This window comes from Meleagris gallopavo, chromosome 9 (genome assembly GCF_905368555.1).
Source record: "Meleagris gallopavo chromosome 9, MGAL_WU_HG_1.1, whole genome shotgun sequence".
NCBI classification, from domain to species: Eukaryota; Metazoa; Chordata; class Aves; order Galliformes; family Phasianidae; genus Meleagris; species Meleagris gallopavo.
Genome location: NC_139412.1, coordinates 7,113,840 through 7,130,843, shown reverse-complemented (window position 1 = coordinate 7,130,843; position 17,004 = coordinate 7,113,840). Strand labels below are relative to the sequence as shown.

General features: G+C 36.0%; 1 long non-coding RNA gene across 3 annotated transcripts in view; it reads right to left on the bottom strand.

The window, feature by feature from the left end:
* The window catches only part of LOC116216941 (uncharacterized), a 254,001-nt gene that overhangs the window by 134,528 nt on the left and 102,469 nt on the right, over positions 1 to 17,004 (bottom strand). For 2 of the 3 annotated variants that reach the window (XR_014884983.1, XR_014884985.1), the window contains exon 4: positions 173 to 273. This is a non-coding gene — a long non-coding RNA (uncharacterized LOC116216941). Of the gene's footprint in view, positions 1 to 172; positions 274 to 6,901; positions 7,025 to 17,004 lie in introns of those variants that run through there. The other variant, XR_014884984.1, reaches the window with a different exon arrangement.

The following is a 17,004-nucleotide window of genomic DNA, read 5'->3' as shown; positions in this document are numbered from 1 at the left end:
TTGAAGGATATGTTTACATACATGTTTTACTTACCTACTTTTTATTTATTTATTTATTTGTTATTTTTCTCTAACTGAAATTTTGTAGCACTGATCAGGACAACACTAATTAGTGTTAATAAACTGTGCATGCTACAAACCTCTGGCAAAAGCAGTGGTCACAATAACTTACCCACCAGCTTTCTCTTCATACAGAACTACCGTGCCCAAGTCTCCAAGAAGAGCTTGTTTGGAGGTACAGGTGTATCTCATGAGCAATAGCTTCCTCTGCATCTGTGAGAGAACAACAAAATAAACAGATACAGATTTATGTCCTTATCACAATTTCTCTTTGAATAACTTCCTTTGAAAAATTAGTTGTGGCCATCTTGAAGTTCATATTCAGACTCGTTCTCCTTGGACCGCTATATTTACCTAACACATCACCGAAACAACATGAAATTATTTGTGGCAAAAGCCAAGAAGAGTGGGTTTTATTTCATTTTAATCTGAAATCTATTCTTATTGAAGATGCCTATAAAGTTTAATTTCAGAACTATAACTTACATCTACAAATTTTAAAATAGTCTAGAAAAAATTTTAACATAGAATTTCTATTAAATAGCATGGGCTTTTAAAGTTTTATAGAATACAATTCAAACTCTACACAAGACTATTAAAACATAGTTAAAGGGTTTTTACATAAAAGAGACTATAGGAATTAAACTTCAGCATGTTTCCAATTCCTAGCCTTCACATCTTTTGAACATGTGCTAGACCAAACAAATTAAGCACAGCTTAGCATCTCTTCACGAGAGACAGAGTTTGAATGATATTGTTAGCAGTAATTTTGGAATACTGTAATTTTTCTTTTTTTTTAAAGCTACGATTATGATCAAGGTCACTTTGGGGAAATGCAGGCTGTACAGTTACACAAATAGCTGTTTTATTGTTACAATAGAAAAGAGTTTGCTACTACAAAATAATAGTCAGTGGAACTACGCTTGTAACTGAAATGACTTATGTTGTTATAATAGCTGAAATGAAAGAAAATTACTGTAGCACATTTGCAACACAAAAGCACACTATAAGTGAACAGAACATTGATGATGACATTTTTTAGACAGTAATTTAGTTGGCGATTTCGTTGTACTCATGTTGCTGACAATCTTTTTTTTTTTTTTTTTTTTTTAAATAAGGTAATATTTGGGGAATAAATATGCAGACACTTTCCACACAAAGCAAAAGGAACAAAAACAAAGTCACTGGAACTTATAGAAAATCTGCAGCAAGGTCAAGTAAGCACATTAGACTATTATTCTCTTTTGGCTAGAGCAGCATCAATCCATCCTCAGGAACTAAAGATATATCAGACAATTTTGCTGACCATTGCTATTGCTTCAAATGTGCAAGTACCCATTTTAAAAATACTTAACCAGTGAAAGTTTTTTCTGAAACCAAGTTCTATTGGGAAAATAAAAATGTTGCAGTTGAGCTATTCTATTCCTACCTATTCTAACAAACATCTGTCCTGCACAACTTTTCCAGTACAACAACTGGCAACATACAGTTACTTTTTTGAATTTCCAATTAAAAAAATGCATTTAGTCCCCAAAATTCACATTCATTAAGTACTGCAGAATCCAGTAACGAACACTGTAAATCATACTCTAAAAAAGCAAGATGAATGCACTTCCTAAAAAAAAAAAAAAAAAATCCCCAAAACTCAAAGGCAATATGTACATTACTGAATTTTTCAGTTTAAAAATATATGGAAGTATTTAATTAACGTAGATTTGTATTTCAAGTGAACACAGTAGAGACACGGATTTTACAAGTGCATCATTCATTCCCCATCAACACATAAAAACTAATATAACACTTTTTAAACATATATATGCATGTATGTGCATGTTAATATATATGGTTTGGTAGATACATATATTAAATTCTACAGGTGATTCCAGAATGTCACAGGTACAAGCTCTTTGTACAAACACTGTCAAGATTGATTAGCATTAGAAATAACCCAGTCAAGCAAATCTCTACCACAGAAAATAGCTGCTTGATAAGGATACCATAGTATCTCAGAACTTAACCAGTGAAAGCGATATCTACAAAAATAAAATCTCCCTCTGTATTCTGGACATTTCAAAATTAGCTACTCAACTCTTAATAGGTCTACTGATGCTTAAGGTACATTGTCAGACAAACAAAAATAAAATGGAAGATATACGTAAGTAGTATATGGTTGACTTCTTAATTTGACAGTTTTTAAGACAACATTTCAGCATAAATATCTATATAAAGTTATATCAGCATTCTGGCATTTTGCATCTAATTCAAGAATGTAAAGAGATAAGTAAGTAATAAAAACAGACATCTATCTACCTTCGGGTTAGGGCTTCACATATTGTAAAAACAATTTCCTAAAACCCATGGCTGTGGTCATTCACATGCTCAGTTTAAAACGTGAAGCGAGACAGCAATTTCAAACCTGACACTTATTTTTCAAGTATCTCCATCACAACTGGCACTAATTAACCTTGCAAAGAAGTGGAAGATATTATTCAAGTGGAGTGCCACACTAGAACAACTCTGCTGATTCTCTGTTAGTACAGTTATAGTGCTAATTGGCTTCATAAGTCCTAATTGGGTGTAAAGAGTGAATATTCCAGGCAAGAAAAAACAACTTCTCCTTCCATTCAGAAATACTGCTCTCAGCAGCACTTGGAAGAAGATTAGCACTTGCATTCATTTGTGCTGTTCACAAGGAGTATGCTTTCTCTGAACCAAAAAGCTTTCTCCTCTATGAGTATCTAACACCTTCTAGAAGCCCCTGCAGTTTCACCAAACACAATCTGAACTTCAAAGTTAGCCTTGCTTTGAGCCAGGTATTAGAATAGATAACCTCCAGAGCTCCCTGCTGAATCTAAAGTAGACTGTGATATACATACATCAATTCCCATGAGTATACTGCTTTTTGACTACCACTCTACTCACCTTATGTTATCCCCATTTCCGTTGGCCCGTAGTATGACCCTGAACTCATTACCATTATCCTTTGCTGCACACTCCCAAGCAAGATGCTCTTATTCAGGAGGATTATGAAAACCAGTAATGGCCTTTGCTCCTGCATGGATTTAGAGTATTTGCAAGTATAACTTGAGCTGCACTGAGACAGATAGAGTAAACAAGGATATAACAAAGGAGTAATACCAATGAGTTCTGGTTGCCAACGTCAAACTTCAAAAAAACTTCAATGCAGAAAAAGATGAAAATATGAACAACTGGAACTAAACAAAGTTTCTCATTAGAATAGGAAAAAAGTTCAAAGACATGAAAACTTAGTTATAATGGATACTCTCTTTGCTATTTGTTTTCACACACTAAGTTCCTTGAAACACTGGAAAATGAATTTCTTACTGACATAAATAAGCACTGTGTGACGTATTTGTGAGTTCATTAAGATTTGCACAAAAGCTAGACAGAAATAAATATTGTACCTTTAGGACAGTGTGACATTTAGAGCCTGTCATAACGATAAAAGCTTCTAACCTTGCTGTCAGTACATGTCTTCCTTGAAGTGTCTTTGGAGTTGAATTTCCAAATTCAGTAGAAACCAGTAAGATTAATTCTAGTGTGCACAGATCATTACCTTTCACAGCAAACTCCATCAACAGAGCTTAATAACTTGCTTCTAACTGTGATGTCTCCAATAATAATTATTGATTATGTCAAAAAATCACATTTCATATAAAACTACCGCAGAACATATACGGTAATTAAGTGCCAGTTGATACTTTGCCAATTTGATTTATTAAGAGTTATGTATACACAAGCAGCAGTTAATGTGCTGGCTGTCTTCCTGCTATGCCTATTCTATCCTAGTCCCTCCCCTTCAATGCTAATCAGTGAGCAGAGCATAACAAGAAGATAATTACACATCATCGCTACTTGTGCCAAGAGACTTTATGTAAATATTTTCAATACATTCAGTTACTTTCCATTCAGCTACAGGTTGCATTATAAAGCAGAAGTTTAGGAAAAAAGCCCCCTCATGCTTTGTTGTTTGATACTAACTTTCAAACCATCTTTAAGGTGATAGTGAAAACATGCAATGCACATTGTTATAATTTGTCTTGTTGTTTGCTGAAAACATACAGAAATATTTACGTTGTAGGGACTGAACTAGCAAAGACCCAAAAGCTAAAATGACTGATCACATACTGTACCTGCAAGTGAGAGAAATAGGTAACACCAAAAGTAATACCTCTTTTTATTTCCATGGAAATGACAACAGATACAAAAAGAAAATTTAATAGAGCAAATTATAGGCACCAAAACACTATTTTTTCAACACATGCACCACCGTTACCTTTGTGTTTTCACCATCAGTGAACAGTGGCATGCATGTCACATACACAGAAATCTGCATGGCCATCCAGAACAAGTCACTGCACCCAGCGCTGAAATGCACCACCTACTGCCTCACTGCACTCACAAACACTGCTTTGTCCATAAACATTCAGCAAGCATCACTGAAGGTCAGCGGGAAGAATTCAGTGACACCCCTTTGCTTCATACCCATTTCCATGTCAGACCTCATTCTGTCAGACTGGCCCTCGGCTGCCATCTGTCTTACAGCAACAAAATGTAATTGAATATTGATGGGAAGATTCAGCCCCCTCTACCATACCAGCAACATCCACCTCTGATGTTATGAGTCAACATAATAAAAGAGGCAGCATTATTTTCGGAGCATCTTTTTTAATATATTGTATTTCTGGAGGCCAAGAAGTGCTCTACTATGCTGCTGTTTATGCCATTTTTTAATTTTAGTTTTGTAAATATGTCATAAGAACTACTTAACTTTTTCATTCTGAACTCAAAAAAGATCGTAAACTCTCAGAATAACACCAAATTCTCTCCAGGTTGGTGCTACAAAAGACTGTCGGAAAATCAACATGCTCCATTTTTAAACATGGATAAATGTGACAGTGAGCATAGCTGGCATTACATTCAGATGATGAAGAAGCAATTTATGTGGTGAAAGGTGTCTAAACAGGATACTAAAGATTCAGGCTATTACAAGTAAAATTAATTTCCATTCTTGCTTATTTTAATATTAAAATTAATTCAAAACAAAAAACAAACAACAAAAAAACATGATCCCACTATTCTTAACCACACAGGTTTTTATATGTTAATGAAGCGGAAAAAATGAAAAGGAAAAAAAAAAAAAACCAAACAGCATAATTCATCCTAATTTGTTTCCACCATGAACAACAAAGTACCTTGGAAGCAGAACTTTTATATAAATTCATTAGTCTGTTACTGTTTCAATGGAAAACGTTTTTAATGAGCCAATGGCAGCTTGTTGATAACAATTAGATGAGATGAAATTAAACCACGCACTCTTTAAAAGAGCAATGGTTCTCCTGATAACAGAAACTTAATCATTGTTTTTCCTAATCGGCTGCATGTCTGGCTCTTACTTCACTGCAGGCTGAAATTTAGTATTAAATGTACATCAATAACAGTGTGCAAATAAAAATCATGCAAGCAAACTGATTTAATGCCAACCTAATGAGACTAGAAACTCTGTTTGAGGAATTAGATTTGAGCCTTTATCAAATAAAGCTCTTAGATGGAAGGAGGCTTCCCTGAATTTACTACAGTAAGATATTTCAGTGGCTAATTATAGGATCAAGACTAAATGTCAAACTAAGTAATATCATAACATGTTCATTTCTGATGCTTGCTAATTCACAATCTCAGTTTTGTTGTAGGTAAAAGTAGGTCAAGTTTGAACTTCCAACAACAGCAGAACATCCTTCATCAATGTTCTTTTGTCTCAAGTCCCTGCATACATAAGTTAAGTGTAATAAAGCAAATAAGATCACAGAATCATCAGAGATCAATCAATCAGATTCCTAAATTCCCAGTTACTAGCAGATTCTCTTGGAAAATACAAGGATTATTTTTAAGGGTTTGAAATAAAAACACAGGAATCACTGCATAAATCCATTAAGATTCTCTCTGAAGCACTGACATAAACAAAATGACTTACATGAAGAATGACACGAGTTAGACTGCCCATCTGGTTATGACTTCGCTTTTCTAATCCTTTTCACTTGAGGGAGATACATTTGATCAATGTGTAAGCAAAATTCAGAAATTCAGAAGGAATTGGACGTTCTTAGATTAACTATTTCACTTTCTTTTTTTAACATGGAAAATAACACCATAACATGATGGAAAGAACAGCAACAATAGCAGAGCTGCAGGTCCCAGGCTGCAGAAAGTGAGGATTTGCTCAAATGCAACAGATGCAGGCACAGAAATAAAGGAAAAAAAGCCACTTCCCTTCAGAAGGCTTCAACTATACAGGGATCTCCATCAAGACACCACCCTGGCTTTACTGCCAACCCTTAAATGAGGTCTGGGAAAAGGTGAATCCTGGCTCTACCCCTTCTGGTCACTCAGGTTCATTGCATGCACCTGAGCTCCCCCGAGTTGGCCCTGCCTTCCCACCAGGTGCTCAATCATTGCTTCAAGCTGTTACTGAGCATTTCTGCTACAAATATATTTTCTTGATAATTTTGTATGTTTGTTAAATTTAGAAAACTAAACCACCCTTTCAATCACTCAGCTGGAATCTGTTATAGTGATCTCCTTGTTATGTTTTGATTTTCCATTAAGAATACAGTAATAATTCAATCAAAAATCAAACTTTGCTAAGCCAACGTGGTGTAGAGTTAAGTGGTGCTAAGCTCTCAAACTGTGGTCTACTTCACCAAAAATGAATGATCTAACGCAAGTCACTGCTGGCTAATATCTAAACTGCAGAAATGTGCAAATGTGAACATAAACAAACTTTCCATTTTGTATCATTGCATGCCAACAGCTGCAACTCTACCTCAATAAGTTTTCAGGCCTGGAATCAGACTTCTTGGAACCAAAGGTGCCATGCAGAACATTTCTGAGGATTAACCCTGGATATGATGGCCTTTAGAAGATGATCAGCAGGGGCAGCGGGACTGATGAAAAAGGAAGGAAAAATGAAATTTTTAGATTAACTTTAAAAATGCGCAGGAAGTGCAAAAGGTTAAAAATAGAGATATCAGAATATGATGTGGGATTTTTTTTTGCCTTCTGCTGTTTCAGCTAGGGAATCTAAATATCATCATGGGGGAAATCAATTTGCTGCAGCCGTGGACAGCCTTAAGGGCTTGAGCAGCTTAATTGGAGAAATGTTTTAGAAGTTATAAGGCCAGAGTCATGTCAAGTACATGAAGCAAAAACTCACAGATGTTTCTAAATGTATTCATTATACAGTATTACAAAGGATGGCACCACTGTACATAAAAAAATGTTCAAAATCATCATGAAAAGCTGTTCTATTGATGAATTCTAATCAAATACTAAAAGTATTAATATGAGCATGCATATTATATTTTAATCTATTCTAAAAAGTCACATTAGTAATTTTTACGAATTAACTTTTAATATGCATTTGATGTATAGAAGCTAAATTTTCAGGTACTTAGAAACATAATAACCACTTAATTAAAGTCAGGATTCTAATTTAACAGTTCACATAAACTACTCATCTTCTAATTCAGTTTTCTTCTTTATGTTGAATTTAGTGTTCACACAGAGAGACAATGTCTTTCATGAAAGCTGAACCCCAAACGCACAGAATATGAATGGACACAAAATCTCTGGCTTTCAAATTCAGAATTAGAATGAATATTTCCCCTTTGGCTTAATTGCACATAGAAATAATGCTTGTTTTAAAGGCATCTGTTTGCTACGTAGCTCAGATCTTCAGATATAAATTAATACAGGAGGGAAATAACATCCTGATAGGAAGGGGCAATTCCACTGTTCTGAATTACCTCCCTTCAATAAAATCATGCATTTTACCTTTCCCAGTAACATCCCTTAAAGCGTTGCTTGGGAAGGAGATGGCAGTGTTTACCACAAGCCCATCACATCCAAGGACAGGTTCTTCAGCTACTGCTCTATCCAGCAAGGTATGGTCTGAAATGTGGATGTCACGACCGAGCAGGCAAGAAGTTTGTTGTGAATCTGTAAGGTACCACCTGAAGCCCCATAGCTACTTCTGCTACAAGTCCAAAAGTATGTTCAGTTCAGAAACACCCCTGAAAGCTTTTTTCTCTTTTCTACTTAAAAGATGAACATGGAAAACAAATGGCTGTATTTTGCTATATTTCTTTTTCTAGTTTCGAACTACTAATTAGTAGTTACTAATGACATTCCTGTCATTATTTGGCCCTTAGTTGTACTCTTTATTGCTTCCTTAGGCAGGAAGTCCTTTGAATAACTTGCTGGGGGCAGCTTCAGCTTTCAACCTCTGCTGTTGCAGCCTCCAACCTGCAGATGCTGTCTGGTGACCACTGCAGAGCAGAACAGAGCAGAGCAGCTGCGTGCTCCTGATCCTGCCTGGCCTTCCAGCTCCCAGTGAGGACAGCTGGAAGCATTTGAATAGCAACCCTTTCAGAACTGACTGTTTTAATTAACTGTTTGTCATCTTATTTACTCACCTTGGCAATTATTTTATCATTTTCATTTTCTACTCATAATACACATGAGAGTAAAAAAAAAAAAAGTCATACTAAAATAAGGATATTTTATATTTGATATTTTCGGGATATTTTGTAGGCAGATGGGATATTATGGATATGGAGGTCCATTATTTTTCCCTTTGGGCATTACAATATCCTATAACTTACTCCCATTTTATCCTGTCTTAATTTGCCATCTCTTAGATGCCAGTAATGTGCAGAAATCTCTGAGGGGTATTCCACTCATCAACAGAAAAGCAGCATTGGAATAATGACTTTCAAATACTGTTGGCAAGTAGTGTATTCTCAGAAGCATAAAATCAGAAACAGAAAAACTCCTAATAGGTCACATAATCTATCTTTCTATGCAAACTGATTTCTGCATAGTTGAAATACCCTCTATTTTATTAAGAAGTTGTCCACTTTGGATTCCATTCACATATTCCTTTCCTGTAATACAGACATATACTCTTCCCCACATATACTTTTGGTTTCAAGAGGGAGTCAAAATTCAAAATATATGGAGGAATAAAGGATGAACAAGCTCAGAGGGTTGCTCCATTAAACCCACCATCTTAACCTGCAATAACCCAGAGTTTTGGGTTCTGTATTAATGAGAAAAAAATATATATTAGACAGGCATGATGCTTCTGTGGCAATAATTACTTTCTAAATGTAATGGAACAAATTTAATCCTGATGAAATTCTTTCTGATATCAGCGCAGTAACTTCTGCCTTTCTAATACACCTCTTTAATTCCCAAACCAGAAGAAGATCTGGAAACAGAAATAATGAGCTTTCTTATACATTTAGATGGCTACCAACCTCTAAGGAGATGCTTTGATAATTCTTCTAGGAAAAAAAAGATAATCTGTTTGCAAAATTCAATAGGTCTATATTTGCTCCCTGCTTCCTCCTGCAACTTTTAAGTTACACCACCACTTTATTTGTGTTACTGTCATAAATAGGAACTTAAAACATTAACTGGCCCCTGATCTCGACATCTGTTGAATGAAGCTATAGCATTCAAGCGCTTTCACCATCAGAAGTTGCGAAAGAGTATCTACCCACATCCATATGGTGTTAGCAAACATCTTTAGATCACGGTTCGCTGGAAGGTGTTAATATTGTCAGGAGTTTCAGGCCACAGGCTCACGCTACCAGGGGAATAAGTCTTATTTTGTAATACATCCTGAGGGTGAAGGAATTAGCTGAGGATAAAGGAACTAAAAAGGTTGATCTTCTATTCAGATATCTGTTCTGTATACGCGGAGAAAACAGACACCTCATACAATCAGCCACAGGCGGATGAGAAGCTGACCTTCTAAGGCATAATTCTGCAGAGCTGAATTAGTGTAAAGGTATAAATAATCACCTATTAGTACTGCAGGAGACGCAATGATTCTGCCATACTGCAGGCAAGATTTTATTATTTGTATGTAATCACAGTTGCTGTGGGGTAGACAGGAGTGAAGAGAGACAAATAAATTATAACCTTTTTGCAAAAGTAAAACCAAAGCAGTTTTGTGGAAGCGTTTAAAGCAATAAGAGTTTTTCCCAAATGGGGCTTCTTGTATTCATTTTGACAGCAAGGGCTTTTTTTTTTTTTCCAGATCACATAAAAGCAAAAAAGAGAAAGTTTCTGTCATAGCCTAAGCCAGTAGTTTTCTCTTAGAAATGTGTTTACAGTTTTAGTCTCAACAGGGAGGCATGTTTTGCATGTAAATAGCAGGTGGTTATGGAGAGTTACTTTGACAGCTGATGTCTTGAGCTGCCTTGACATCTGTGGTCTAATAGAGTGGCTTTGTAGTAAGTGAAGTTGCTGATGAAAGGCAACCAAATTAAGTGTAGTTTTTCATCTCAGTTTCTAGCCAGCTATACCACAACCATTCAAGGGGGAATGAAGAAATGATTAAAAAGAGATTGCACTCTGGCTCCAGTGGCAACTGACATAAATGAACTTGAAAAGACAAATAAGATGACACTAATTTTAAAGCCACAGTGGTTCTTCTCAGTCAGCTTCACTGGAAATTGCGTTGCTGAAAGCACAGGTGGTCTGACTCTTGCCCAAAAAACAGCAATGTCATGCTGTGGCAGAGGGGGAAAAGTCAAACGCAACCCAAAGAGAGGTAATTAAAGTCTTTATCTTACTACTTCGTTTTTTGAAAAGAATTAATAGCTACATTGTTCATAACATCTCCTGGACTTTGTGCTTAGGCTAAATTCACATTTTGTATTGCCCAAATTTTAACCTGAAAATTACACAACAGATTTAAGGAAGATTCATGATTCTCAATAGTAATGTTTCTGCCAAAGAGTTGAGGAAGCCGTAATTCTGGCAGGCTTTAATCATGAACTTTTCCTTTCTAGATAATGGCCCTTTCTGTCCATCTTCTTTTAGAATCCCCTGTTACTTATGAATCCTACAAAGATGCTTAGACAGAAGGATATTATACTCATCAGAGTCAAGCATGTTCAAAACATGTTAGAAGAGTTCAGAATCTATAAAACTCTATGAAACTACTGAGAATGTACAACTCATCTATAAAGGTATTTAATTAGGACTGTTTTGTGTGCAAATTTACAGGCATTCAAATGATTCATTGTTTAGCTAGAAAAATATTCTGGCTCTTCCTATTGGACCTCAACATTCAACTCTGATTTCATTGCAAACAGAAATCTTATTCTTCAACAGCACTTAGAGAAGGCTTAATACTAGAGCTGCCAAACTATTTTAAACAAAAATATTTCTGAAAATAGTAAAGTGGGGGGGAAATCTTCTCAGTGAAAGGTATTACCAAGGTACTGCCTACATCTGTTTTTATGTCTAAGTGTCAAAGCAAAAAAACAGATGTTGAAGCATTATTCTTTTTTCTCTGGATGGGAACTACATTTTCAGAAGTGTTATGGAGTTACACAACATGCAACTATGGAATGAAAGATACATCAGCCGCTGCTTTGCAACATGCTGCCCAGACATTTCCAAGGAAGCCACTCTCCAGATAATAAGTGAAAACCTAAAGTGCAAATATGAATGTTTTCTCATAAATTTGCACATTTCCATACCACCAGACCCTAAAGAGGTGTGAAATATTCTTTGCAAGGGAAAGAACAGTGTCATTGCTAATCTGTTTTCTGCAGAGAAACATCCCAGTTGAATTGGAGCTAAGGTGAAAGCTCCATTTGAGACTTGTAAGATACAACATCAGCCTGCCCAGTTGTAAGCAAAATGACAGTCCTAGCCATTCCTTAATTATTCTGATTTTGCTTTGCCTTCATGTTGGTTGTTGGCAAGTGTACTTTATTTTGCCCTACAGCTTCAGAGAAAAACTGTATTTGTCTGTCAGAAGGATGCCATCACAATCATGGTGGTCCTACAGGGATCGGTCTTGACAGATAATCTATTACATGATGTATACTGAGTCTGTGTCTACTTCTTGCCCCAAAATGCAGGTAGAAAAATCTAATTGGAAAATAGTACTGGCTTCCTCTTCTTTCACTCCATATATACTTGCATCAGTTGTGTTATGTCCAGGAGCATTAAGAAACTACGTACGTGTAAGGCTTAGGGTTTGCAGGGAAAGGAAGAGACTCTGATTAGATCAGACTTTGCAGAAAATTGCAACAGTGAAGTTCCATAACCAAATCCTGAAAATCAAATATTGACAGGAAGATAGTCCATAATAATCTCTTAAGTGTTTCTGGTCTGCCAATTATCTGCTAAAATTACTTGGAGCCCACATATCACTTGAGATAAAATTACCATGCAAGTGGCATTTCCCTCTTTTGCATCTCATGACAAGACTTTGACTTGGAAGTCACAAACAATCATGAGAGTTTGTCAGATTCCTTTCAACTCTGCAGCCTCAACCTAAAACCAATATAGCAAAGACACAGCTACAAACCTGTTGATCAGCAAAACTAGGTTAACCATGTGTGTTCCACAAAGCAATAGCTGATCATAAAATACTTAAATACAAGAAAAAAAAAGAAAAAAAAAAGTTAAAATCACAGTGTAATAACTTGTCATTCTGCTGAGAAATACAGATGCGGGAGAAATGTTGCAGCTTAGAATTCAGTGTAGCCAAGACATAGATCTCTTTATGAAAGTTGTCTAATGCATATCAGACATCAAAAAATAAAACAGATAATACATATTACATAAGGAATTAGTAACAAGTTAGTATCTCTAAAACAGAATAACTCCTTTGTTAAAGTATACTTCTACTTTATTAACTAATATCCTACTTTGTGCCAAACACATCCAAGAAAAACAAGCAAAGACAGAAAGTGAAATTTGCAAAGAACAACTATAAACAGTGAACTAACATGTCGATACAGGCGTATCTTACCTGTAAAGCAAACCAAGACCCAGGAGGTTCCAAGACTTGCTTGACACAAATGATGATGTTTAAGAAACTCTACCTTTCAACAAAACACCACTATGCTTATGGTAAAATCACTTTAAAGCTCTGTTTTGAAAAATGATATGGCAGAGATCTCAAAGAAAAATAAGGACTTCTTCCAGAACACAACCACCGATATTTCTCAGGATAACACTAACTTAAAATCACTGCTGTCTTGCAGCAAATCATTTACCTGGGGAAGTGTGTAGACTGAATTTTGTTGCCTCAGAGCTAGACTGAAATATGCATCAAACCCACATCAGTTTTAATTGTAACAACATTATCACTTAATTATTGCTGAATTCATCTCCAGCATCTGCTGCATACAGCCAGTGTATATCATGTGTGCACTACACAGATAGTAGGAGATGAAGAATTCAGTATGTGAATTTTAATCTCTGATGCATCTCAGGTGTTGTTACTATCTATCTATAGTCAAGAGCCAAACTGTAATTGAACAGGACACAGGAATGAGCAACTGAACTGAGTCCAGCCTTCAGTTTACCACTTGGCATGCTTTATTCTTTCTTGATATTCCCTGTGAAATTAATCAATTTGTTACCACATAATATTTAATTAATACTGAGTATCATTCTCTGAAATCCATTCTGAAATCAGAAGTTTCTGGAGTGCTACCTTTCCAATGATGTAAACTATTATTTTTCCTTTTAACAAAATTTGTTAGATCTTAATACAAAATCTGTTAAGTAACCCAGAAATTTTCAGTCTAGAGCTTTTACGTAGTTATCAATCCACAGTTTTTCATGATTTGTTCGAAGTTTTACATCAGTTACCTGATGTTTTGATTACTATTGATCCATTCTGGAAAAAAATATATAGGGCACCAATCTAACTTTGCTGATCTATGTAACTACCAATATCGTCACAGATTCAACTAGATTCAGCCCCAGAAGGTCTTCTTACTCATCCTAGGCACTGGTATGTACATTACTTTACTTTTTGGGGTGCTTTAATAATGAAAAAAAACCAACATATTATTACTATTTCAATCATTGTCTCCCTCCTAATGTTTTCAACTGTTCCATGTATAAATTGTGAATCCTAGTAGAGTTCCACTTATGGAAGCCTCGTGAGGCAGAAAGCAATTACGCCACTTCCCTCTAGGACCTCTGCTGATAGGATCCTATAAATTATGCTCTGCTTTGTGTTTTGGGTAATGATGCCATAAAGACTCAATACAAAGAGTAACACCACTTACCAAGCAGGCTGCAATGCTAAACAGATTACCACAAGACAAGAGAATTCTCTCAGATTGTTGTTTTTTGTATTTTAACAAAATGCATTCCCAATTAATAATTGCAGTTTAACTGGATATAGCAATTGCTCCATATGGGCTGTTTGACAGGGAAAGAATACTGCTCACAAAATTTGAATGGAACTGCGACCTCATGAGGCCTCCAAAAAGGCGGACTCTAACTGTGCTGATAGTAACCTTTAGTATAGAATCAAGTAGGATCCCTTTTTATTCTTTTATTATTACATGTGTGTTCAGCAACCACACAGCAGGACTCCCAGGCCCAACCAGGGGGTTCTACTACTCTGAGATAAATAAAATATGTGATTAATAATACACACTGGACCAACATCAATGCTTTATAAGAAAATGGAAAATACATTCCCAGAGAAGAAGCACATACTCTACAGTAATTCTACTTAGCATTCTGTTTTCCTACTCATTTATAAACAACAGCACCAGGACAAAAGATGGCAGTTTTAATTGTAAAGCAGCTTAATAATTTTATAAAGGAAGCTGTACTCCTGCTGTACATCACAGCATAATGAATTCCTTTTGAAATGGGAGAAGGAAAGAATAATCCCTGAAGCTCTAGTAGATAAGATGAAATGCCATCATAATACAATCTGCACCTTGTTCCCACCACACTAAGTAGCAAATTTCTTGCAAATTGAACACTACATTGTTCAATAACTGAAATGAATGTGGATCAAGAAGAATCTGCTTACATAGGAATAATTTTTATGTAATTATTAATGAAGTTGTTTATTGTTCACATTGTCTGTGCAGCCTGTAAAATGTCCATACTGAACATTCAGCAGAATCTAGACAAACCATTAGTCTCATCTGAATAGAAGGAAGGGATCAAAGAGACAAGAATATAACTTCAGCATCCTTTTAACTTTTAGTTTGATTCAGTGGAGTCCAACCTAAAAATCTCAGGTGATTTGACAGACTGCAAGTCTTTTGTACTCACATATCGCTCTATTTGACTTCATAAATCCTTCATACAATTCTGCCCAAATGTTTAAAATTTCCACCCTAGTGGCTGCCTTTGGATGAGGCTTATTTATGGCTGTCAATATTTGGAAAAAAAAAAAAAAAAAAAAAAAGGTTAGTAAGAAAACAGAGAATCTCTAGAAAGAATTCTGAATGATTCCTACAGGTTCCTTCACTCATAACAGGTTATATTTTTTAAAGGCCACATGTTTATGGGTGTGAAGTTCAAGGTCTTACAGTCCAAACTGTGCTTATATGCAGAATTATTGCTTGCATTTAAGAAGACAGGTACACAATCAAAAGGGCAGACAGAGCCTAATAAACCACAGAAGAATCCTGGGTATTCTGAAGACCACTGACTGAGATTGAAAAGATTCTCTAGAATGCTCAAAGATGAAGACTGAAGTGAAATACGTGTAGGCTCTTTTCTCTTTTTCTTTATATATGCAGTACTTTCTTCCACTATGCTTAATGGTTAGAAATGTATTTATTAAACTCATATACTACCCGTTTTATGGACCATTTATATATTAAAAAAAAGAAAGTAGTGATGACATGACTAAATTAACATTCTTAACCACTGAAATGCTTACGCTGAGGAGAGAAGCTGCACTGTCGCCGCTGAAGAGTGTATGCACAGGCCGCCAGGTGGTACCAGGCATGAAAACATAAGTGAAGATTAGGGATTGCAAAGGGCTTAAGATCTTAATGATATGCTGTTAGAAAGAATGATGATGGATGCTACTCCAGAGCTCAGAGAACTATTCAACCCACGTGAAACATAAACGTCTGTAGTTCAAAGTGTGGCTGAGAACAGAAGGATTTCAGAAGCAACACCAGTGCTGTCTTCCATCTATTTTGTAGGTTTTTTCTTTGTTTCAAACTAGATGAGTTTGCTGATCCAATTCAAAACATGAATCCATAAACAGTTGTGTTACTATAACTGAGGTAGCACTAGGCTGCAGCACGACAAAGAAATAAATGGCTCTGGACGTGACAGGAACTCATGCCAGTGTTGCTGTTGAAATCATGAGATTGTCAAGAGGGCTTCTCCCCTTCCGGAAAGTGCAGCGTTGTTTTAATTGCCTGTGACAAGTGTTTGATCCAGAATAAAGGGAAGGTACAGTTTAATCTGTAGCTGAAAGATACTCTAAAATTAAACACACCACAGTGACAGAAACCAAAGCCATATATCTTCAAGAGAAGTAAAACAGTTTGGCTTCTAACAATAAAGCTTTAATCTGTTATGAAAAAGAAACTGTCCTATTTCCTAACAGTGAAAACGCAAATGATTTTGTAACAAGTGAAAGAGTGACTTCCCTCTTATTTGATTGTTGCAGAAACCGTATGAAACACTTTAGGGTGGGAGTAGGTTCAATTCTTGCTGGTCCTCAAAGGGAAACTCCGTGCATTGGAGCTTCCAGCCATGGTCCTCCAGCAGAAAAATACATTTGTCTAAGATCTGCTGTATCTTGTTTATACGTTCACTATTCCAGTAAATTTCTGTGAGAAGGATACAGTCCAAAGTTTAAAAGACATCACAACTATTCTATTATCTACAAAAAGGCTGTGCTTAAATTCTCAACTTGATTACACTGTGACCTGGGTGAAGGAAGAGAGTTCACCCTCAGCAACTTTGCTGATGATACAAAGCTAGGAGAAGTAGCTGACACACTGAAAGTTCTTCAAAAAGAACGGGACAGACTGGAGAGGTGGGCATGGAGAAACTTGATGAGGTTTAATAAGAGCAACTGGGGAAGAATATCCATAT